Consider the following 25158-nt stretch of genomic DNA (forward strand, 5'->3'; position numbering starts at 1 on the left):
CTGGGACCCTTTCTCCTACACTGGATGCACACCAGGTAGAGAACTATCCCTAACTGACACACCACCAGGATGTGGGATGCCATACGGATCCAGGATGGGACCTCTATATTTTCAAAAACGTCCCACCAGGGTGGGGTCGTAATATCTAAAATGTCAGCCCCTATCTGGACAGTCTTCTGTTCCAGGGTATAGAAGTGTTTTTGTGACACGAAAATGGCTTTTAGCAATTTGGTGAGGTGTTCTGGGAGAGGGGGAATCTGATAACCGAAATGCGCAACATATTTCTGCAGGTGGGTGAAACTCTCGTTCACAGCGAGGTGAACAGTGGAGGGTTCAGGAATGGGGACAATTCGTAGTTGTGCCACTTGAACTTCTGCCTCGGGTTTGAAACAGAAACTGCTGTCACTCACCGCACACCAGCTATGCTGTCCATACTGGTAGTGAGGCGCTCCTGTGGTGACACAATATGTCCCACCTCCTATATATGCTACCTGGGGGGGAACATGGCCTTGTGCCATTGCCTCCGTGGTGCAATTTATAGGTTTCGCGCCAGCAGCTCTGAACCCTCACTGTGGTTTGGAATAGGCATTCAAGTGCTGGCTACAGCACCCCGAGAGGTCAGTGCCCATCATAGCATGCTCCCATTTTATGACGTAGGGCGGGACCGCTGTAAAATGAATGTGTGCACCCCCCTGAATGACTCCAATGTTCTCCACCCTGTACACTGGCGCGGGTCGGGCCGTCCCGCCCATGACTGACATTCTTACAATTATCCCCATGATGGTGTGGTTGGACCGCCCACAGTCTACTGGGACTGGGTAGGCCTCCGAAGCTAACCGGAGCTGGCACGGGCTTAATGCATTCTCAAAAGGGTGGAGGGCTGCGAGGTGTTTGTTGCTGATCCAGGAGGGGACTAAACCTTGCTTTAAATCCTCCAGATTGCTGCGGCCCTCGCCCAGCAACCATGCCCCATACAGCACGCACACTTCATTCTGCGCAGCTTGGTCAGAAGCGTTTCTGTCCTCCCTAATGAGAGCATTAACAGTTTTGGCATGTTCCTCCAGCTCTGCTATGATCTCCTTTAAGTGGAGTGTCATGGCCTGGTCCTCATGCAACTCGGAACGCACCACCTCATTCTCATCGATTAATATTTTCTTTAATTGCGTTTTTAAACCATTAATCTGGGTCTGCAGCTCGATGTCATCTAGGTTGTTGATGACAGAAGACCCCGAGTTAAAACCAGTTAAAACATCGTTAAAAGCACCCCTTTCTTTGTCTCCCAATCCCGTCCAAAAGCTCGTGGGCGTATAGTCTGGTTCTGTCCACGTCTGAAAAATCAAACTCATAGAATTTACAGAACATAGCTTTTAAGAGGGCTTGATACAACTGCGCAGTCTCTGTGGGGCACCACGCAGGTAGGTGTATCTCGGTGAGGTTTAAAATCACAGAGGCTACCACGTAGTGCACCCCTTGATGCAGCACCTGGTCTGTAGGTACTAGCACCAAGCCGTTCCCCGGTCCCTTGGTGGTGGTGGGGCATCCCTCTACTATCGTCCGTGACGTCGCGGTCGTGGGCAGGGGCTGTCGGGGGCGGGTTACTAGTTCAGTGGCATTAACTGAGATTGGGGAGTATGGGATTGCGCATGCGTCCAGGCGAGACTCCCAGTCCATCCCCCTCCCGTTATCTTGCCACTGGCTGCGGAAAATGATGGAAATGCCTGTGGGGCAGGCCTTCTCTGATCCCCACATACAGACATAGATCCCCTGATCTGGTTCCCACCATTTATCCCAGCACACACTTAACCCCCCCACGGGTCCCTGTGATAGTTCGGTGAGTGTTGTTCCCCAACTGTTCCCACTCAACTCTGGGGTTCCCCATGCCTTTACTTAATTTTCTGAGCCACCACCACCTATCCAGGGGAACGTGTCCCTTGCATGTTAAACATATCCTTTTGCCCATGGTGACGCTAATCCTGGGAGTAACGATGCGTATCCTGGGGCACAGGAGGGAGGTCTCCCCGTAGGTGAACCCGGTCTGGCTGGAGTACTGGGACGAATTGGGTCCCAGCCACCCCGGCCACGTCCCCTCGTGGAAGTGAGCGGTTGTCTCCTCCGCCTCCAGTACGCCGCTACCGTCGACCGCCACCGGCACCCTGTTCCCTGAACACCCGAAGATGTGGTGGTCCTCGACGTCCCCTCTCCTACCGATGCTCAGCCCGAGCAGGGCGAGCAGGATTACGCCTCCGTACATTCCGAAATTTCCCTGTAACAGATATAGAAGCATACAGCCAGGTTCCCTAGAGACTCGCTGGCTCGGGTGACGTATGGTCGGGCCCCGCGACCTCGACTCACATGGACAATACTCTGAGACGACTTACTCAAAACTAACCATCACCTTAATTAGAATTAAATTAAACACCCTAAACTTAACACTATATAAACTTAAAACTTAAACTACCTAAAACTATATACATCCGCCGCCCGTGTCCGGGCGGCCAGCCTAATCCTTGTTTGGGCTGTTGCAGGCTGTTCCCTGTGGCACGGCTGCACTGACCTGCACTTCCGGTCCCTTGCAGTCTGTAGCTGCTAGCTGGGGACCTTTGTCTTTCGGCTTCTCCCTGGCTCGGGAGGCTGTCGTTTTAGGCTGGGGAGTCGGTGACCATACCTTTCTGGGCTGGGGTGTCCGAGGGGACCTTCTAGCGAGGGCTACTGGTGGGGCCACCTTGGTGAGTGGACCTTTTGCTCGGACCCTTAGCTTTGTGGGCGCGGCCTGTGGGTTTCCCACGACCGCTGGCTGAGGGTCCTTTCCCTTGAGTCCCACCCCTCCCAAACCTAAGCTGCGGACAGGTACTCTCTCGCTGCCGGCTGCCGGTGGCTGAGGGTCTCCGCCTTCAGGTTCAAAACCTGTGTTGTAGGCGGGGTCATCTGGCTCGGGCTCCTCCTCCTCCCCACCTGAATCCCAGAAGATGGGGGGAGTGGTCTGAACAGGTGGCTGGGTGACTCCTCCCTTGACGCACGGGACTGCGCCTGCGTGTGCAGCCTGTGTGTGCGTGCCCGCTGCGGGCTGAGGATTTCTAACCTCGGGTTGGATCCCAGCTGCCTGCTTCTTCGCCTCTGGCTTAAACAGCTTACACTGGTTGATATGGGACCATTTTGTGCGCCGGGGCAATTTCACTGCATACACCATGGGGCTGGCTTTATCTACTATGCTATAGGGTCCCATGTACAATGGCTCTAAACTCCCCACTCGGGCATAGTTCCTAACCATTACCTGGTCCCCTATCTCCCACTGGTGACTTTTGTTAGGTTCGAGCAGCAATCGGTTATTCTGACGCTGCTTCCCCATGCTCCCTGCTCGTAGACCTGCTTTTGGTTCGGGGCCAAAGCTACCCCATGTGCCTCCCTTGTCCCGGATTGCTGCTACCGGGCCTGCTCGACAGGGGTCCCAGAACTCTCCTTCCCTGTCCCCCTGCTTGGCCACCTCGTCGGTCTTTTGGTTACCCTCCCACGTGGTATGGAGGGATCCTAAATCAATGGCCAAAGGTTTTGACCTTTCCCCAGCCTGCTCGTTCCCTGTGGATCCCATTAAGCTAAATGGGACCTTGTCAGGTCAGGTCTTCCGAATGGACCACCATGCTGGAAGCTCCAGTGTCCACTGAATATCTCCCCTGCACCGTCTTCACCCCCATCTTAACATAGGGCCTGCTCCCCTCAGCATTTTCGCGGGGACATAGGTCGACAGGCTGCGCTGGTTCTAGTCATTGCTGGGAGTCAGATGGGGCTGAGGGAACTACAACACTGGTGGTGGCAGCTATTTTCCCCTGGCTGGCCAGGAGGAGAGATCGTAGGGACTGTAGCCTCTTGCCTCTCTGACCTGGAACTCCAAACACTCCACCTTGTACCTTGCGCTACCTTTGACTTCGGCGGTCTGGCATTCCAGGCGCTCTATTTTTGCTCTTGTATTATTCTTAACTTCAGCGACCCGGCTCTCCAGGCACTCTATTTCTGCCTGGTGTTCTTTGCCGTCTGCACTCTTTCTTGGTTTAGCGCCTGAAGCGCCACTATCAATTTCTCCTCTGCTAAAATCTTATCCTGTATCTCTATCTCCTTGTCCTGGATTTCTAGGGCCGATTTCTTAAGCTTGGCAGCCTGTGCTGCTACAACCCCGTCCAACAGTAGGACCTGTTTCTTGTAGCACATAAGCCACACTGCTTTCTCTATTGACCCCTTATGTTGTTTACTGGCCGTCCACTGGGCGGCTGCATCTATGGGATGCTCAGCCTGTAATAGGGTATCCACTTCTTGGTGATATTCACCTTTCTAAACACATAATCGGACAACCTCTCTTCCATTACGGCTCCTTCGTCCGCACCGCTGTCTGCTATATCGCACACTGCTGCCGGGGTCCTGCCGCCGGTCGCCATTCTGTAAGGGGGTTTTGCTACTTGCTTTGGCCAGTCGGTTATGTCTCCGGCTGCCTTATCTCTGAGCGGTTCGAATCGCTCGTCCCTTAGTTCTGATCCCCGGACTTATTGGCAGATAGCGATATAGACAAACGAGCAGACCAGTGGTTTGGTACAAAGAAAACCAAAATTTATTAACAGAGAAATTAAGATAACAATACTATACAAAAGGATGACATGAATGCAGTACACTTACACTTAACAGGGGAGGAGAAATGGCACATTGAGGGAAAATGGCTAAAATGAAAATTCAGCAATCCCCTTAACTCCCACCCTTTACACCTAGCCAGATTATCTTGCGATGGGTTAGGAGTATAATGCTCACCGGTCTGAGATGTTGAAAGAAAAGCCTTGCCCCTTTGCCTGCCGATGTCACGTGGTCCCGCTGTTGCACAGACTTCACCGTCCAGGTAGAGATACCCCAGTAATTAAAAGGTCTCTGACAGGGTATCCTACCTCTCTGGACGGGCTCTCCTTCGATGGTCTTCTTCCTTGGTTGATGGCGAAGCAGGGCCCAGGAGGCGAGGCGAGAAAGAGAGAGCATGGCTTCCTGAGGAGCTATATTTATACTCCTCTCGGTAGCCCTTATCTGCTCGGCAAATCAGTACAGTCCTTTGTATGATTTGGGTGAGCTTGTTTAAAACAAAAGGTATCGATCTTGGCCCATCGACTTGGATGGCCGGTAATCAGTTCCTGCCGGTTCTGCAACTGCTCTCCTTTGTCCAATAGGTTCTTTGATGGGGGCCAGCCCAGTCTCGATGGCCCCGCTGATTATTTTGATTGTTTGAGCAAACACCTTGATGGCCTTTATGCGTAGGTCTGATTGTAATTGGGTTTGTTCCCAATGCATATGCAAAAGTCTTGTCTGGTTTCGTGATTTCCTTGCTGCAGACATTGAAATACACAAGCTGTTAGCTTGCCAGGGTCTGAATTGAAACTGACAGGCTTTCGGTCACGAGGTCTGACCGCAGCCATTTTGTTGTGCCCTGGATTTAAAACTCAGTCTGACCAGGGTTTCTTTTAAAAACCAAATAAATCTTCGGGGTGGTGGGTGGGGAGGGTGGGGGGGGGGGGCGGGGGTAGAGAGATGTGTGAAATTTTCGAATCCTTCACCTTAGAGCAGAGAAGGTTACGAGATTTGATAGAGGTGTTCAAGATCAAGAATAATTTCGATAGAGTAAATAAGGAAAAACTGTTTCCAGTGGCAGAAGGGTCAGTAACCAGAGGACACAGATTTAAGGTAATTGGCAAAAAAACAGAGGCAACATGAGGAAACATTTTTTTACACAGCAAGTTCTTATGATCTGGAATGCACTGCCTGAAAGGATGGTGAAGGCAGATTCAATAATAACATTCAAAAGGGAATTGGTAAATACTTGCAGGGATATGGGGAAAGAGTGAGACTAATTGGATAGCTCTTGAAAATAGCTTGCACAGGCACGATGGGCCGCATGGCCTCCTTCTGTGCTGTATACTATGATATAGCTTATATTATAACCGGCCAGACACAGTCCCGTCTCCTATATCACAGTCTGTAATATAACCGTCCAGACACAGTCTGTGATATAACCATCCACAGTCCCGTCTCCTGTATCACAGTCTGTAATATAACCGTCTAGACACAGTCCCGTCTCCTGTATCACAGTCTGTAATATAACCGTCTAGACACAGTCCCGTCTCCTGTATCACAGTCTGTAATATAACTGTCCAGGCAGTCCCGTCTCCTGTTTCATAGTCTGTAATATAACCGTCTAGACACAGTCCCGTCTCCAGTATCACAGTCTGTAATATAACCATCCAGACAGTCCCCTCTCCTGTTTCATATTCTGTAATATAACTGTCTAGACACAGTCCCGTCTCCTGTTTCACAGTCTGTAATATAACCGTCCAGACACAGTCTGTGATATAACCATCCACAGTCCCGTCTCCTGTATCACAGTCTGTAATATAACCGTCTAGACACAGTCCCGTCTCCTGTATCACAGTCTGTAATATAACCGTCCAGACACAGTCCCGTCTCCTGTATCACAGTCTGTAATATAACCGTCTCGACACAGTCCCGTCTCCTGTATCACAGTCTGTAATATAACTGTCCAGACAGTCCAGTCTCCTGTATCACAGTCTGTAATATAACCATCCAGACAGTCCCGTCTCCTGTTTCATAGTCTGTAATATAACCGTCTAGACACAGTTCCATCTCCTGTATCACAGTCTGTAATATAACCATCCAGACAGTCCCGTCTCCTGTTTCATAGTCTGTAATATAACCGTCTAGACACAGTCCCGTCTCCTGTATCACAGTCTGTAATATAACTGTCCAGACAGTCCCGTCTCCTGTTTCATAGTCTGTAATATAACCGTCTAGACACAGTCCCATCTCCTGTATCACAGTCTGCAATATAACCATCCAGACAGTCCCCTCTCCTGTTTCATATTCTGTAATATAACCGTCTAGACACAGTCCCGTCTCCTGTATGTCTGTAATATAACCGTCCAGACACAGTCCCAGCTCCTGTATCACAGCCTGTAATATAACCGTCCAGACACAGTCCCGTCTCCTGTATCACAGCCTGTAATATAACTATCCAGACACAGTCCCATCTCCTGTATCAATCTGTAATATAACCGTCCAGACACAGTCCCGTCTCCTGTATCAAAGCCTGTAATATAACTGTCCAGACACAGTCCCGTCTCCTGTATCACTGTCTGTAATATAATCGTTCAGACACAGTCCCGTCTCCTGTATCAAAGCCTGTAATATAACTGTCCAGACACAGTCCCATCTCCTGTATCAATCTGTAATATAACGGTGCAGACACAGTCCCGTCTCCTGTATCAGTCTGTAATATAACCGTCCAGACACAGTCTGTAATATAACTATCCATACACAGTCCCGTCTCCTGTATCACAGCCTGTAATATAACCGTCCAGACACAGTCCCGTCTCCTGTATCACAGCCTGTAATATAACGGTCCAGACACAGTCCCGTCTCCTGTATCACAGCCTGTAATATAACCGTCCAGACACAGTCCCGTCTCCTGTATCACAGCCTGTAATATAACCGTCCAGACACAGTCCCGTCTCCTGTATCAGTCTATAATATAACCGTCCAGACACAGTCCCGTCTCCTGTATCACAGCATGTAATATAATCGTCCAGACACAGTCCCGTCTCCTGTACCACAGCCTGTAATATAACCGTCCAGACACAGTCCCATCTCCTGTATCACAGTCTGTAATTATAACCGTCCAGACACAGTCCCGTCTCCTGTATCAGTCTATAATATAACCGTCCAGACACAGTCCCGTCTCCTGTATCACAGCCTGTAATATAATCGTCCAGACACAGTCCCCGTCTCCTGTACCACAGCCTGCAATAGAACCGTCCAGACAAAGTCCCGTCTCCTGTATCACAGACTGTAATATAACCGTCCAGACACAGTCCCATCTCCTGTATCACAGTCTGTAATATAACCGTCCAGACACAGTCCCTTCTCCTGTATCAGTCTGTAATATAACCGTCCAGACACAGTCCCGTCTCCTGTATCAGTCTGTAATATAACCGTCCAGACACAGTCCCTTCTCCTGTATCAGTCTGTAATAAAGCCGTCCAGACACAGTCCCGTCTCCTGTATCACATCCTGTAATATAACCGTCCAGACACAGTCCCGTCTCCTGTATCACAGCCTGTAATATAACCGTCCAGACACAATCCCGTCTCCTGTATCACAGCCTGTAATATAACTGTCCAGACACAGTCCCGTCTCCTGTATCAGTCTATAATATAACCGTCCAGACACAGTCCCGTCTCCTGTACAACAGCCTGTAATATAACAGACCAGACACAGTCCCGTCTCCTGTATCAGTCTGTAATATAACCGTCCAGACACAGTCCTGTCTCCTGTATCAGTCTGTAATATAACCGTCCAGACACAGCCCCGTCTCCTGTATCACAGCCTGTAATCTAACCGTCCAGACACAGTCCCATCTCCTGTATCACAGCCTGTAATATAACCGTCCAGACAGTCCCGTCTCCTGTATCAGTCTGTAATACAACCGTCCAGACACAGTCCCGTCTCCTGTATCAGTCTGTAATATAACCATCCAGACACAGTCCCATCTCCTGTATCACAGCCTGTAATATAACCGTCCAGACACAGTCCCGTCTCCTGTATCACAGCCTGTGATATAACCGTCCAGACACAGTCCCGTCTCCTGTATCAGTCTATAATATAAGCGTCCAGACACAGTCCCGTCTCCTGTATCACAGCCTGGAATATAATCGTCCAGACACAGTCCCGTCTCCTGTACCACAGCCTGCAATAGAACCGTCCAGACACAGTCCCGTCTCCTGTATCACAGACTGTAATATAACCGTCCAGACACAGTCCCATCTCCTGTATCACAGCCTGTAATATAACCGTCCAGACAGTCCCGTCTCCTTTATCACAGCCTGTAATATAAACGTCCAGACACAGTCCCTTCTCCTGTATCAGTCTGTAATATAACCGTCCAGACACAATCCCATCTCCTGTATCAGTCTGTAATATAACCGTCCAGACACAGTCCCTTCTCCTGTATCAGTCTGTAATAAAGCCGTCCAGACACTGTCCCGTCTCCTGTTTCACATCCTGTAATATAACCGTCCAGACACTGTCCCGTCTCCTGTTTCACATCCTGTAATATAACCGTCCAGACACAGTCCCGTCTCCTGTATCACAGCCTGTAATATAACCGTCCAGACACAGTCCCGTCTCCTGTATCACAGCCTGTAATATAATCGTCCAGACACAGTCCCGTCTCCTGCATCACAGCCTGTAATATAACCGTCCAGACACAGTCCGGTCCCCTGTATCACAGCCTGTATTATAACCGTCCAGACACAGTCCCGTCTCCTGCATCACAGCCTGTAATATAACCGTCCAGACACAGTACCATCTCCTGCATCACAGCCTGTAATATAACCGTCCAGACAGAGTCTCGTCTCCTGTATCACAGCCTGTAATATAACCGTCCAGACACAGTCCAGTCTCCTGTATCACAGCCTGTAATATAACCGTCCAGACACAGTCCCGTCTCCTGTATCACAGCCTGTAATATAACCGTCCAGACACAGTCCCGTCTCCTGTATCACAGCCTGTAATATAACCGTCCAGACAGTCCCGTCTCCTGCATCACAGTCTGTAATATAACCGTCCAGACACAGTCCCGTCTCCTGTATCACAGTCTGTAATATAGCCGTCCAGACACAGTCCCGTCTCCTGTATCTCAGCCTGTAATATAACCGTCCAGACACAGTCCCGTCTCCTGTATCACAGTCTGTAATATAACCGTCCAGACACAGTCCCGTCTCCTGTATCACAGTCTGTAATATAATCGTCCAGACACAGTCCCATCTCCTGTATCAGACTGTAATATAACCGTCCAGACACAGTCCCGTCTCCTGTATCACAATCTGTAATATAACCATCCAGACACAGTCCCGTCTCCTGTATCAAAGACTGTAATATAACCGTCCAGACACAGTCCCGTCTCCTGTATCACAGTCTGTAATATAACCGTCCAGATACAGTCCCGTCTCCTGTATCACAGTCTGTAATATAACTGTCCAGACACAGTCCCTTCTCCTGTATCACAGCCTGTAATATAACCATCCAGACACAGTCCCGTCTCCTGTATCACAGTCTGTAATATAACCGTCCAGACACAGTCCCGTCTCCTATATCACAGTCCCGTCGCCTATATCAGTCTGTAATATAACCGTCCAGACACAGTCCTGTCTCCTGTATCAGTCTGTAATATTACCGTCCAGACACAGTCCCGTCTCCTGTATCACAGTCTGTAATATAACCGTCCAGATACAGTCCCGTCTCCTGTATCACAGTCTGTAATATAACCGTCCAGACACAGTCCCGTCTCCTGTATCACAGCCTGTAATATAACCGTCCAGATATAGTCCCGTCTCTTGTATCACAGTCTGTAATATAACCGTCCAGACACAATCCCGTCTCCTGTATCACAGCCTGTAACATATCCGTCCAGACACAGTCCCGTCTCCTGTATCAGTCTGTAATATAACCGTCCAGACACAGTCCCGTCTCCTGTATCACAGTCTGTAATATAACCGTCCAGACACAGTCCCGTCTCCTGTATCAGCCTGTAATATAACCGTCCAGTACACAGTCCCGTCTCCTGTATCACAGCCTGTATTATAACCGTCCAGACACAGTCCCGTCTCCTGCATCACAGCCTGTAATATAACCGTCCAGACACAGTACCATCTCCTGCATCACAGCCTGTAATATAACCGTCCAGACAGAGTCTCGTCTCCTGTATCACAGCCTGTAATATAACCGTCCAGACACAGTCCCGTCTCCTGCATCACAGCCTGTAATATAACCGTCCAGACACAGTCCCGTCTCCTGTATCACAGCCTGTAATATAACCGTCCAGACACAGTCCAGTCTCCTGTATCACAGCCTGTAATATAACCGTCCAGACACAGTCCCGTCTCCTGTATCACAGCCTGTAATATAACCGTCCAGACACAGTCCCGTCTCCTGTATCACAGCCTGTAATATAACCATCCAGACAGTCCCGTCTCCTGCATCACAGTCTGTAATATAACCGTCCAGACACAGTCCCGTCTCCTGTATCACAGTCTGTAATATAGCCGTCCAGACACAGTCCCGTCTCCTGTATCTCAGCCTATAATATAACCGTCCAGACACAGTCCCGTCTCCTGTATCACAGTCTGTAATATAACCGTCCAGACACAGTCCCGTCTCCTGTATCACAGTCTGTAATATAATCGTCCAGACACAGTCCCATCTCCTGTATCAGACTGTAATATAACCGTCCAGACACAGTCCCGTCTCCTGTATCACAATCTGTAATATAACCGTCCAGACACAGTCCCGTCTCCTGTATCAAAGACTGTAATATAACCGTCCAGACACAGTCCCGTCTCCTGTATCACAGTCTGTATTATAACCGTCCAGATACAGTCCCATCTCCTGTATCACAGTCTGTAATATAACTGTCCAGACACAGTCCCTTCTCCTGTATCACAGCCTGTAATATAACCATCCAGACACAGTCCCGTCTCCTGTATCACAGTCTGTAATATAACCGTCCAGACACAGTCCCGTCTCCTATATCACAGTCCCGTCGCCTATATCAGTCTGTAATATAACCGTCCAGACACAGTCCTGTCTCCTGTATCAGTCTGTAATATTACCGTCCAGACACAGTCCCGTCTCCTGTATCACAGTCTGTAATATAACCGTCCAGATACAGCCCCGTCTCCTGTATCACAGTCTCTAATATAACCGTCCAGACACAGTCCCGTCTCCTGTATCACAGCCTGTAATATAACCGTCCAGATACAGTCCCGTCTCTTGTATCACAGTCTGTAATATAACCGTCCAGACACAATCCCGTCTCCTGTATCACAGCCTGTAACATATCCGTCCAGACACAGTCCCGTCTCCTGTATCAGTCTGTAATATAACCGTCCAGACACAGTCCCGTCTCCTGTATCACAGTCTGTAATATAACCGTCCAGACACAGTCCCGTCTCCTGTATCAGCCTGTAATATAACCGTCCAGTACACAGTCCCGTCTCCTGTATCAGTCTGTAATATAACGGTCCAAACACAGTCCTGTCTCCTGTATCACAGTCTGTAATATAACCGTCCAGACACAGTCCCGTCTCTTGTATCACAGCCTGTAATATAACCGTCCAGACACAGTCCTGTCTCCTGTATCACAGCCTGTAATATACCCGTCGAGACACAGTCCCGTCTCCTGTATCACAGCATGTAATATAACCATCCAGACACAGACCCGTCTCCTGTATCACAGCCGGTAATATAACCGTCCAGACACAGCTCCGTCTCCTGTATCACAGCCTGTTATATAACCGTCCAGACACAGTCCCGTCTCCTGTATCAAAGACTGTAATAGAACCGTCCAGACACAGTCCCGTCTCCTGTATCACACACTGTAATATAATCGTCCAGACACAGTCCCGTCTCCTGTATCACAGCCTGTAATATAACCGTCCAGAGAGTCCCGTCTCCTGTATCACAGCCTGTAATTATAACTGTCCAGACACAGTCCCGTCTCCTGTATCAGTCTGTAATATAACCGTCCAGACACAGTCCCGTCTCCTGTATCACAGCCTGTAATATAACCGTCCAGACACAGTCCCGTCTCCTGTATCACAGCCTGTAATATAACCGTCCAGACAGTCCCATCTCCTGTATCACAGACTGTAATATAACCGTCCAGACACAGTCCTGTCTCCTGTATCAGTCTGTAATATAACCGTCCAGACACAGTCCCGTCTCCTGTATCACAGCCTGTAATATAATCGTCCAGACACAGTCCCGTCTCCTGTATCACAGCCTGTAATATAACCACCCAGACACAGTCTCGTCTCCTGTATCAGTCTGTAATATAACCGTCCAGACGCAGTCACGTCTCCTGTATCACAGCCTGTAATATAACCGTGCAGACACAGTCCCGTCTCCTGTATCACAGCCTGTAATATAACCGTCCAGACACAGTCCCGTCTCCTGTATCACAGCCTGTAATATAACCGTCCAGACACAGTCCCGTCTCCTGTATCACAGCCTGTAATATAACCGCCCAGACACAGTCCCGTCTCCTGTATCAGCCTGTAATATAACCGTCCAGACACAGTCCCGTCTCCTGTATCAGTCAGTAATCTAACGGTCCAGGCACAGTCCGGTCTCCTGTATCACAGCCTGTACTTTAACCGTCCAGACAGTCCCGTCTCCTGTATCACAGCCTGTAATATAACCGTCCAGACACAGTCCCGTCTCCTGTATCACAGTCTGTAATTATAACCGTCCAGACACAGTCCCGTCTCCTGTATCAGTCTGTAATATAACCGTCCAGACAGTCCCGTCTCCTGTATCAGTCTGTAATAAAGCCGTCCAGACATAGTCCCGTCTCCTGTATCAGTCTGTAATATAACCGTCCGGACACAGTCCCGTCTCCTGTATCAGTCTGTAATATAACTGTCCGGACACAGTCCCGTCTCCTGTATCATAGCCTGTAATATAACCGTCCAGACACAGTCCCATCTCCTGTATCACAGCCTGTAATATAACCGTCCAGACACATTCCCGTCTCCTGTATCACAGCCTGTAATATAGCCGTCCAGACACAGTCCCGTCTCCTGTATCACAGCATGTAATATAACCGTCCAGGCACAGTCCCGTCTCCTGTATCACAGCCTGCAATATAACCGTCCAGACACAGTCCCGTCTCCTGTATCACAGCCTGTAATATAACCGTCCAGACACAGTCCCGTCTCCTGTATCAAAGAGTGTAATAGAACCGTCCAGACACAGTCCCGTCTCCTGTATCACAGACTGTAATATAACCGTCCAGACACAGTCCCGTCTCCTGTATCACAGCCTGTAATATAACCGTCCAGACAGTCCCGTCTCCTGTATCAGTCTGTAATACAACCGTCCAGACACAGTCCCGTCTCCTGTATCAGTCTGTAATATAACCGTCCAGACACAGTCCCATCTCCTGTATCACAGCCTGTAATATAACCGTCCAGACACAGTCCCGTCCCCTGTATCACAGCCTGTAATATAACCGTCCAGACATAGTCCCATCTCCTGTATCACAGCCTGTAATATAACCGTCCAGACATAGTCTCGTCTCCTGTATCACAGCCTGTAATATAACCGTCCAGACACAGTCCCGTCTCCTGTATCAGTCTGTAATAAAGCCGTCCAGACACAGTCCCATCTCCTGTATCACAGCCTGTAATATAACCGTCCAGACACAGTCCCGTCTCCTGTATCACAGCCTGTAATATAACCGTCCAGACACAGTCCCGTCTCCTGTATCACAGCCTGTAATATAACCGTCCAGACACAGTCCCGTCTCCTGTATCAGTCTATAATATAACCGTCCAGACACAGTCCCGTCTCCTGTATCACAGCCTGTAATATAATCGTCCAGACACAGTCCCGTCTCCTGTACCACAGCCTGTAATATAACCGTCCAGACACAGTCCCGTCTCCTGCATCACAGCCTGTAATATAACCGTCCAGACACAGTCCCGTCCCCTGTATCACAGCCTGTAATATAACCGTCCAGACACAGTCCCGTCTCCTGTATCACAGCCTGTAATATAACCGTCCAGACATAGTCCCATCTCCTGTATCACAGCCTGTAATATAACCGTTCAGACATAGTCTCGTCTCCTGTATCACAGCCTGTAATATAACCGTCCAGACACAGTCCCGTCTCCTGTATCACAGCCTGTGATATAACCATCCAGACACAGTCCCGTCTCCTTTATCAGAGTGTGTAATATAACCGTCCAGACACAGTCCCGTCTCCTGTATTACAGTCTGTACTATAACCGTCCAGATACAGTCCCGTCTCCTGTATCACAGTCTGTAATTTCACTGTCCAGACACAGTCCCGTCTCCTGTATCAGTCTGTAATAAAGCCGTCCAGACACAGTCCCATCTCCTGTATCACAGCCTGTAATATAACCGTCCAGACACAGTCCCGTCTCCTGTATCACAGCCTGTAATATAACCGTCCAGACACAGTCCCGTCTCCTGCATCACAGCCTGTAATATAACCATCCAGACACAGTCCCGTCTCCTGTATCAGTCTATAATATAACCGTCCAGACACGGTCCCGTCTCCTGTATCACAGCCTGTAATATAATCGTCCAGACACAGTCCCGTCTCCTGTACCACAGCCTGTAATATAACCGTCCAGACACAGTCCCATCTCCTGTATCACAGTCTGTAATTATAACCGTCCAGACACAGTCCCGTCTCCTGTATCAGTGTATAATATAACCGTCCAGACACAGTCCCGTCTCCTGTATCACAGCCTGTAATATAATCGTCCAGACACAGTCCCCGTCTCCTGTACCACAGCCTGTAATATAACTGTCCAGACACAGTCCCGTCTCCTGTATCAGTCTGTAATATAACCGTCCAGACACAGTCCTGTCTCCTGTATCAGTCTGTAATATAACCGTCCAGACACAGCCCCGTCTCCTGTATCACAGCCTGTAATCTAACCGTCCAGACACAGTCCCATCTCCTGTATCACAGCCTGTAATATAACCGTCCAGACAGTCCCGTCTCCTGTATCAGTCTGTAATACAACCGTCCAGACACAGTCCCGTCTCCTGTATCAGTCTGTAATATAACCGTCCAGACACAGTCCCATCTCCTGTATCACAGCCTGTAATATAACCGTCCAGGCACAGTCCCGTCTCCTGTATCACAGCCTGTGATATAACCGTCCAGACACAGTCCCGTCTCCTGTATCAGTCTATAATATAACCGTCCAGACACAGTCCCGTCTCCTGTATCACAGCCTGTAATATAATCGTCCAGACACAGTCCCGTCTCCTGTACCACAGCCTGCAATATAACCGTCCAGACACAGTCCCGTCTCCTGTATCGCAGACTGTAATATAACCGTCCAGACACAGTCCCATCTCCTGTATCACAGCCTGTAATATAACCGTCCAGACAGTCCCGTCTCCTTTATCACAGCCTGTAATATAAACGTCCAGACATAGTCCCTTCTCCTGTATCAGTCTGTAATATAACCGTCCAGACACAGTCCCGTCTCCTGTATCAGTCTGTAATAAAGCCGTCCAGACACAGTCCCGTCTCCTGTTTCACATCCTGTAATATAACCGTCCAGACACAGTCCCGTCTCCTGTATCACAGCCTGTAATATAACCGTCCAGACACAGTCCCGTCTCCTGTATCACAGCCTGTAATATCACTGTCCAGACACAGTCCCGTCTCCTGTATCAGTCTATAATATAACCGTCCAGACACAGTCCCGTCTCCTGTACCACAGCCTGTAATATAACCGACCAGACACAGTCCCATCTCCTGTATCACAGCCTGTAATCTAACCGTCCAGACACAGTCCCATCTCCTGTATCACAGCCTGTAATATAACCGTCCAGACAGTCCCGTCTCCTGTATCAGTCTGTAATACAACCGTCCAGACACAGTCCCGTCTCCTGTATCAGTCTGTAATATAACCGTCCAGACACAGTCCCATCTCCTGTATCACAGCCTGTAATATAACCGTGCAGACACAGTCCCGTCCCCTGTATCACAGCCTGTAATATAACCGTCCAGACACAGTCCCGTCTCCTGCATCACAGCCTGTAATATAACCGTCCAGACAAAGTCCGGTCCCCTGTATCACAGCCTGTAATATAACCGTCCAGACACAGTCCCGTCTCCTGCATCACAGCCTGTAATATAACCGTCCAGACACAGTACCATCTCCTGTATCACAGCCTGTAATATAACCGTCCAGACACAGTCCAGTCTCCTGTATCACAGCCTGTAATATAACCGTCCAGACACAGTCCCGTCTCCTGTATCACAGCCTGTAATATAACCGTCCAGTCACACTCCCGTCTTCTGTATCACAGCCTGTAATATAACCGTCCAGACACAGTCCCGTCTCCTGTATCACAGCCTGTAATATCACCGTCCAGAGAGTCCCGTCTCCTGCATCACAGTCTGTAATATAACCGTCCAGACACAGTCCCGTCTCCTGCATCACAGCCTGTAATATAACCGTCCAGACACAGTCCGGTCCCCTGTATCACAGCCTGTAATATAACCGTCCAGACACAGTCCTGTCTCCTGTATCACAGTCTGTAATATAACCGTCCAGACACAGTCCCGTCTCCTGTATCACAGTCTGTAATATAATCGTCCAGACACAGTCCCATCTCCTGTATCAGACTGTAATATACCCGTCCAGACACAGTCCCGTCTCCTGTATCACAATCTGTAATATAACCGTCCAGACACAGTCCCGTCTCCTGTATCAAAGACTGTAATATAACCGTCCAGACACAGTCCCGTCTCCTGTATCACAGTCTGTAATATAACCGTCCAGATACAGTCCCGTCTCCTGTATCACAGTCTGTAATATAACTGTCCAGACACAGTCCCTTCTCCTGTATCACAGCCTGTAATATAACCATCCAGACACAGTCCCGTCTCCTGTATCACAGCCTGTAATATAACCGTCCAGATACAGTCCCGTCTCTTGTATCACAGTCTGTAATATAACCGTCCAGACACAATCCCGTCTCCTGTATCACAGCCTGTAACATATCCGTCCAGACACAGTCCCGTCTCCTGTATCATTCTGTAATGTAACCGTCCAGTACACAGTCCCGTCTCCTGTATCAGTCTGTAATATAACCGTCCAGACACAGTCCCGTCTCCTGTATCAGTCTGTAATATAACGGTCCAAACACAGTCCCGTCTCCTGTATCACAGTCTGTAATATAACCGTCCAGACACAGTCCCGTCTCATGTATCACAGCCTGTAATATAACCGTCCAGACACAGTCCTGTCTCCTGTATCACAGCCTGTAATATACCCGTCGAGACACAGTCCCGTCTCCTGTATCACAGCATGTAATATAACCATCCAGACACAGACCCGTCTCCTGTATCACAGCCGGTAATATAACCGTCCAGACACAGCTCCGTCTCCTGTATCACAGCCTGTTATATAACCGTCCAGACACAGTCCCGTCTCCTGTATCAAAGACTGTAATAGAACCGTCCAGACACAGACCCGTCTCCTGTATCACAGCCTGTAATATAACCGTCCAGAGAGTCCCGTCTCCTGTATCACAGCCTGTAATTATAACTGTCCAGACACAGTCCCGTCTCCTGTATCAGTCTGTAATATAACCGTCCAGACACAGTCCCGTCTCCTGTATCAGTCTGTAATAAAGCCGTCCAGACACAGTCCCGTCTCCTGTATCACAGCCTGTAATATAACCGTCCAGACACAGTCCCGTCTCCTGTATCACAGCCTGTAATATAACCGTCCAGACAGTCCCATCTCCTGTATCACAGCCTGTAATATAACCGTCCAGACACAGTCCTGTCTCCTGTATCAGTCTGTAATATAACCGTCCAGACACAGTCCCGTCTCCTGTATCACAGCCTGTAATATAATCGTCCAGACACAGTCCCGTCTTCTGTATCACAGCCTGTAATATAACCGCCCAGACACAGTCTCGTCTCCTGTATCAGTCTGTAATATAACCGTCCAGACGCAGTCCCGTCTCCTGTATCACAGCCTGTAATATAACCGTGCAGACACAGTCCCGTCTCCTGTATCACAGCCTGTAATATAACCGTCCAGACACAGTCCCGTCTCCTGTATCACAGCCTGTAATATAACCGTCCAGACACAGTCCCGTCTCCTGTATCACAGCCTGTAATATAACCGTCCAGACACAGTCCCGTCTCCTGTATCAGCCTGTAATATAACCGTCCAGACACAGTCCCGTCTCCTGTATCAGTCAGTAATCTAACGGTCCAGGCACAGTCCGGTCTCCTGTATCACAGCCTGTACTTTAACCATCCAGACAGTCCCGTCTCCTGTATCACAGCCTGTAATATAACCGTCCAGACACAGTCCCGTCTCCTGTATCACAGTCTGTAATTATAACCGTCCAGACACAGTCCCGTCTCCTGTATCAGTCTGTAATATAACCGTCCAGACAGTCCCGTCTCCTGTATCAGTCTGTAATAAAGCCGTCCAGACACAGTCCCGTCTCCTGTATCAGTCTGTAATATAACCGTCCGGACACAGTCCCGTCTCCTGTATCAGTCTGTAATATAACCGTCCGGACACAGTCCCGTCTCCTGTATCACAGCCTGTAATATAACCGTCCAGACACAGTCCCATCTCCTGTATCACAGCCTGTAATATAACCGTCCAGACACATTCCCGTCTCCTGTATCACAGCCTGTAATATAGCCGTCCAGACACAGTCCCGTCTCCTGTATCACAGCATGTAATATAACCGTCCAGGCACAGTCCCGTCTCCTGTATCACAGCCTGCAATATAACCGTCCAGACACAGTCCCGTCTCCTGTATCACAGCCTGTAATATAACCGTCCAGACACAGTCCCGTCTCCTGTATCACAGACTGTAATATAACCGTCCAGACACAGTCCCGTCTCCTGTATCACAGCCTGTAATATAACCGTCCAGACAGTCCCGTCTCCTGTATCAGTCTGTAATACAACCGTCCAGACACAGTCCCGTCTCCTGTATCAGTCTGTAATAAAGCCGTCCAGACACAGTCCCATCTCCTGTATCACAGCCTGTAATATAACCGTCCAGACACAGTCCCGTCTCCTGTATCAAAGAGTGTAATAGAACCGTCCACACACAGTCCCGTCTTCTGCATCACAGCCTGTAATATAACCGTCCAGACACAGTCCCGTCCCCTGTATCACAGCCTGTAATATAACCGTCCAGACACAGTCCCGTCTCCTGTGTCACAGCCTGTAATATAACCGTCCAGACATAGTCCCATCTCCTGTATCACAGCCTGTAATATAACCGTTCAGACATAGTCTCGTCTCCTGTATCACAGCCTGTAATATAACCGTCCAGACACAGTCCCGTCTCCTGTATCACAGCCTGTGATATAACCATCCAGACACAGTCCCGTCTCCTTTATCAGAGTTTGTAATATAACCGTCCAGACACAGTCCCGTCTCCTGTATCACAGTCTGTACTATAACCGTCCAGATACAGTCCCGTCTCCTGTATCACAGTCTGTAATTTCACTGTCCAGACACAGTCCCGTCTCCTGTATCACAGCCTGTAATGTAACCGTCCAGACACAGTCCCTTCTCCTGTATCACAGCCTGTAATATAGCCGTCCAGACACAGTCCCGTCTACTGTATCACAGCCTGTAATTATAACCGTCCAGACACAGTCCCGTCTCCTGTCTCACAGCCTGTAATATAACCGTCCAGGCACAGTCCTGTCTCCTGTATCACAGCCTGTAATATACCCGTCAACAAACAGTCCCGTCTCCTGTATCACAGCATGTAATATAACCGTCCAGACACAGTCCCGTCTCCTGTATCAGTCTGTAATAAAGCCGTCCAGACACAGTCCCATCTCCTGTATCACAGCCTGTAATATAACCGTCCAGACACAGTCCCGTCTCCTGTATCACAGCCTGTAATATAACCGTCCAGACACAGTCCCGTCTCCTGCATCACAGCCTGTAATATAACCGTCCAGACACAGTCCCGTCTCCTGTATCAGTCTATAATATAACCGTCCAGACACAGTCCCGTCTCCTGTATCACAGCCTGTAATATAATCGTCCAGACACAGTCCCGTCTCCTGTACCACAGCCTGTAATATAACCGTCCAGACACAGTCCCATCTCCTGTATCACAGTCTGTAATTATAACCGTCCAGACACAGTCCCGTCTCCTGTATCAGTGTATAATATAACCGTCCAGACACAGTCCCGTCTCCTGTATCACAGCCTGTAATATAATCGTCCAGACACAGTCCCCGTCTCCTGTACCACAGCCTGTAATATAACTGTCCAGACACAGTCCCGTCTCCTGTATCAGTCTGTAATATAACCGTCCAGACACAGTCCTGTCTCCTGTATCAGTCTGTAATATAACCGTCCAGACACAGCCCCGTATCCTGTATCACAGCCTGTAATCTAACCGTCCAGACACAGTCCCATCTCCTGTATCACAGCCTGTAATATAACCGTCCAGACAGTCCCGTCTCCTGTATCAGTCTGTAAAACAACCGTCCAGACACAGTCCCGTCTCCTGTATCAGTCTGTAATATAACCGTCCAGACACAGTCCCATCTCCTGTATCACAGCCTGTAATATAACCGTCCAGGCACAGTCCCGTCTCCTGTATCACAGCCTGTGATATAACCGTCCAGACACAGTCCCGTCTCCTGTATCAGTCTATAATATAACCGTCCAGACACAGTCCCGTCTCCTGTATCACAGCCTGTAATATAATCGTCCAGACACAGTCCCGTCTCCTGTACCACAGCCTGCAATATAACCGTCCAGACACAGTCCCGTCTCCTGTATCGCAGACTGTAATATAACCGTCCAGACACAGTCCCATCTCCTGTATCACAGCCTGTAATATAACCGTCCAGACAGTCCCGTCTCCTTTATCACAGCCTGTAATATAAACGTCCAGACACAGTCCCTTCTCCTGTATCAGTCTGTAATATAACCATCCAGACACAGTCCCGTCTCCTGTATCAGTCTGTAATATAACCGTCCAGACACAGTCCCTTCTCCAGTATCAGTCTGTAATAAAGCCGTCCAGACACAGTCCCGTCTCCTGTTTCACATCCTGTAATATAACCGTCCAGACACAGTCCCGTCTCCTGTATCACAGCCTGTAATATAACCGTCCAGACACAGTCCCATCTCCTGTATCACAGCCTGTAATATAACTGTCCAGACACAGTCCCGTCTCCTGTATCAGTCTATAATATAACCGTCCAGACACAGTCCCGTCTCCTGTACCACAGCCTGTAATATAAACGACCAGACACAGTCCCGTCTCCTGTATCAGTCTGTAATATAACCGTCCAGACACTGTCCTGTCTCCTGTATCAGTCTGTAATATAACCGTCCAGACACAGCCCCGTCTCCTGTATCACAGCCTGTAATCTAACCGTCCAGACACAGTCCCATCTCCTGTATCACAGCCTGTAATATAACCGTCCAGACAGTCCCGTCTCCTGTATCAGTCTGTAATACAACCGTCCAGACACAGTCCCGTCTCCTGTATCAGTCTGTAATATAACCGTCCAGACACAGTCCCATCTCCTGTATCACAGCCTGTAATATAACCGTCCAGACACAGTCCCGTCCCCTGTATCACAGCCTGTAATATAACCGTCCAGACACAGTCCCGTCTCCTGCATCACAGCCTGTAATATAACCGTCCAGACACAGTCCGGTTCCCTGTATCACAGCCTGTAATATAACCGTCCAGACACAGTCCCGTCTCCTGCATTACAGCCTGTAATATAACCGTCCAGACACAGTACCATCTCCTGCATCACAGCCTGTAATATAACCGTCCAGACACAGTCCCGTCTCCTGCATCACAGCCTGTAATATAACCGTCCAGACAGAGTCTCGTCTCCTGTATCACAGCCTGTAATATAACTGTCCAGACACAGTCCCGTCTCCTGTATCAGTCTGTAATATAACCGTCCAGACACAGTCCTGTCTCCTGTATCAGTCTGTAATATAACCGTCCAGACACAGCCCCGTCTCCTGTATCACAGCCTGTAATCTAACCGTCCAGACACAGTCCCATCTCCTATATCACAGCCTGTAATATAACCGTCCAGACAGTCCCGTCTCCTGTATCAGTCTGTAATACAACCGTCCAGACACAGTCCCGTCTCCTGTATCAGTCTGTAATATAACCATCCAGACACAGTCCCATCTCCTGTATCACAGCCTGTAATATAACCGTCCAGGCACAGTCCCGTCTCCTGTATCACAGCCTGTGATATAACCGTCCAGACATTGTCCCGTCTCCTGTATCAGTCTATAATATAACCGTCCAGACACAGTCCCGTCTCCTGTATCACAGCCTGTAATATAACCGTCCAGACACAGTCCGGTCCCCTGTATCACAGCCTGTAATATAACCGTCCAGACACAGTCCCGTCTCCTGCATTACAGCCTGTAATATAACCGTCCAGACACAGTACCATCTCCTGCATCACAGCCTGTAATATAACCGTCCAGACAGAGTCTCGTCTCCTGTATCACAGCCTGTAATATAACCGGCCAGACACAGTCCCGTCTCCTGCATCACAGCCTGTAATATAACCGTCCAGACACAGTCCCGTCTCCTGTATCACAGCCTGTAATATAACCGTCCAGACACAGTCCAGTCTCCTGTATCACAGCCTGTAATATAACCGTCCAGACACAGTCCCGTCTCCTGCATCACAGCGTGTAATATAACCGTCCAGTCACACTCCCGTCTTCTGTATCACAGCCTGTAATATAACCGTCCAGACACAGTCCCGTCTCCTGTAACACAGCCTGTAATATAACCGTCCAGACAGTCCCGTCTCCTGCATCACAGTCTGTAATATAACCGTCCAGACACAGTCCCGTCTCCTGTATCACAGTCTGTAATATAGCCGTCCAGACACAGTCCTGTCTCCTGTATCTCAGCCTGTAATATAACCGTCCAGACACAGTCCCGTCTCCTGTATCACAGTCTGTAATATAACCGTCCAGACACAGTCCCGTCTCCTGTATCACAGTCTGTAATATAATCGTCCAGACACAGTCCCATCTCCTGTATCAGCCTGTAATATAACCGTCCAGACACAGTCCCGTCTCCTGTATCACAATCTGTAATATAACCGTCCAGACACAGTCCCGTCTCCTGTATCAAAGACTGTAATATAACCGTCCAGACACAGTCCCGTCTCCTGTATCACAGTCTGTAATATAACCGTCCAGATACAGTCCCGTCTCCTGTATCACAGTCTGTAATATAACTGTCCAGACACAGTCCCTTCTCCTGTATCACAGCCTGTAATATAACCATCCAGACACAGTCCCGTCTCCTGTATCACAGTCTGTAATATAACCGTCCAGACACAGTCCCGTCTCCTATATCACAGTCCCGTCGCCTATATCAGTCTGTAATATAACCGTCCAGACACAGTCCTGTCTCCTGTATCAGTCTGTAATATTACCGTCCAGACACAGTCCCGTCTCCTGTATCACAGTCTGTAATATAACCGTCCAGATACAGTCCCGTCTCCTGTATCACAGTCTGTAATATAACCGTCCAGACACAGTCCCGTCTCCTGTATCACAGCCTGTAATATAACCGTCCAGATACAGTCCCGTCTCTTGTATCACAGTCTGTAATATAACCGTCCAGACACAATCCCGTCTCCTGTATCACAGCCTGTAACATATCCGTCCAGACACAGTCCCGTCTCCTGTATCAGTCTGTAATATAACCGTCCAGACACAGTCCCGTCTCCTGTATCAGTCTGTAATATAACCGTCCAGACACTGTCCTGTCTCCTGTATCAGTCTGTAATATAACCGTCCAGACACAGCCCCGTCTCCTGTATCACAGCCTGTAATATAACCGTCCAGACACAGTCCCGTCCCCTGTATCACAGCCTGTAATATAACCGTCCAGACACAGTCCCGTCTCCTGCATCACAGCCTGTAATATAACCGTCCAGACACAGTCCGGTCCCCTGTATCACAGCCTGTAATATAACCGTCCAGACACAGTCCCGTCTCCTGTATCACAGCCTGTGATATAACCATCCAGACACAGTCCCGTCTCCTTTATCAGAGTTTGTAATATAACCGTCCAGACACAGTCCCGTCTCCTGTATCACAGTCTGTACTATAACCGTCCAGATACAGTCCCGTCTCCTGTATCACAGTCTGTAATTTCACTGTCCAGACACAGTCCCGTCTCCTGTATCACAGCCTGTAATGTAACCGTCCAGACACAGTCCCTTCTCCTGTATCACAGCCTGTAATATAGCCGTCCAGACACAGTCCCGTCTACTGTATCACAGCCTGTAATTATAACCGTCCAGACACAGTCCCGTCTCCTGTCTCACAGCCTGTAATATAACCGTCCAGGCACAGTCCTGTCTCCTGTATCACAGCCTGTAATATACCCGTCAAGAAACAGTCCCGTCTCCTGTATCACAGCATGTAATATAACCGTCCAGACACAGTCCCGTCTCCTGTATCAGTCTGT

Source organism: Somniosus microcephalus, chromosome 11 (assembly GCF_052327205.1).
Source record: "Somniosus microcephalus isolate GS21.2 chromosome 11, FLI_Smic_1.0, whole genome shotgun sequence".
In the NCBI taxonomy this organism is placed as follows: Eukaryota; Metazoa; Chordata; class Chondrichthyes; order Squaliformes; family Somniosidae; genus Somniosus; species Somniosus microcephalus.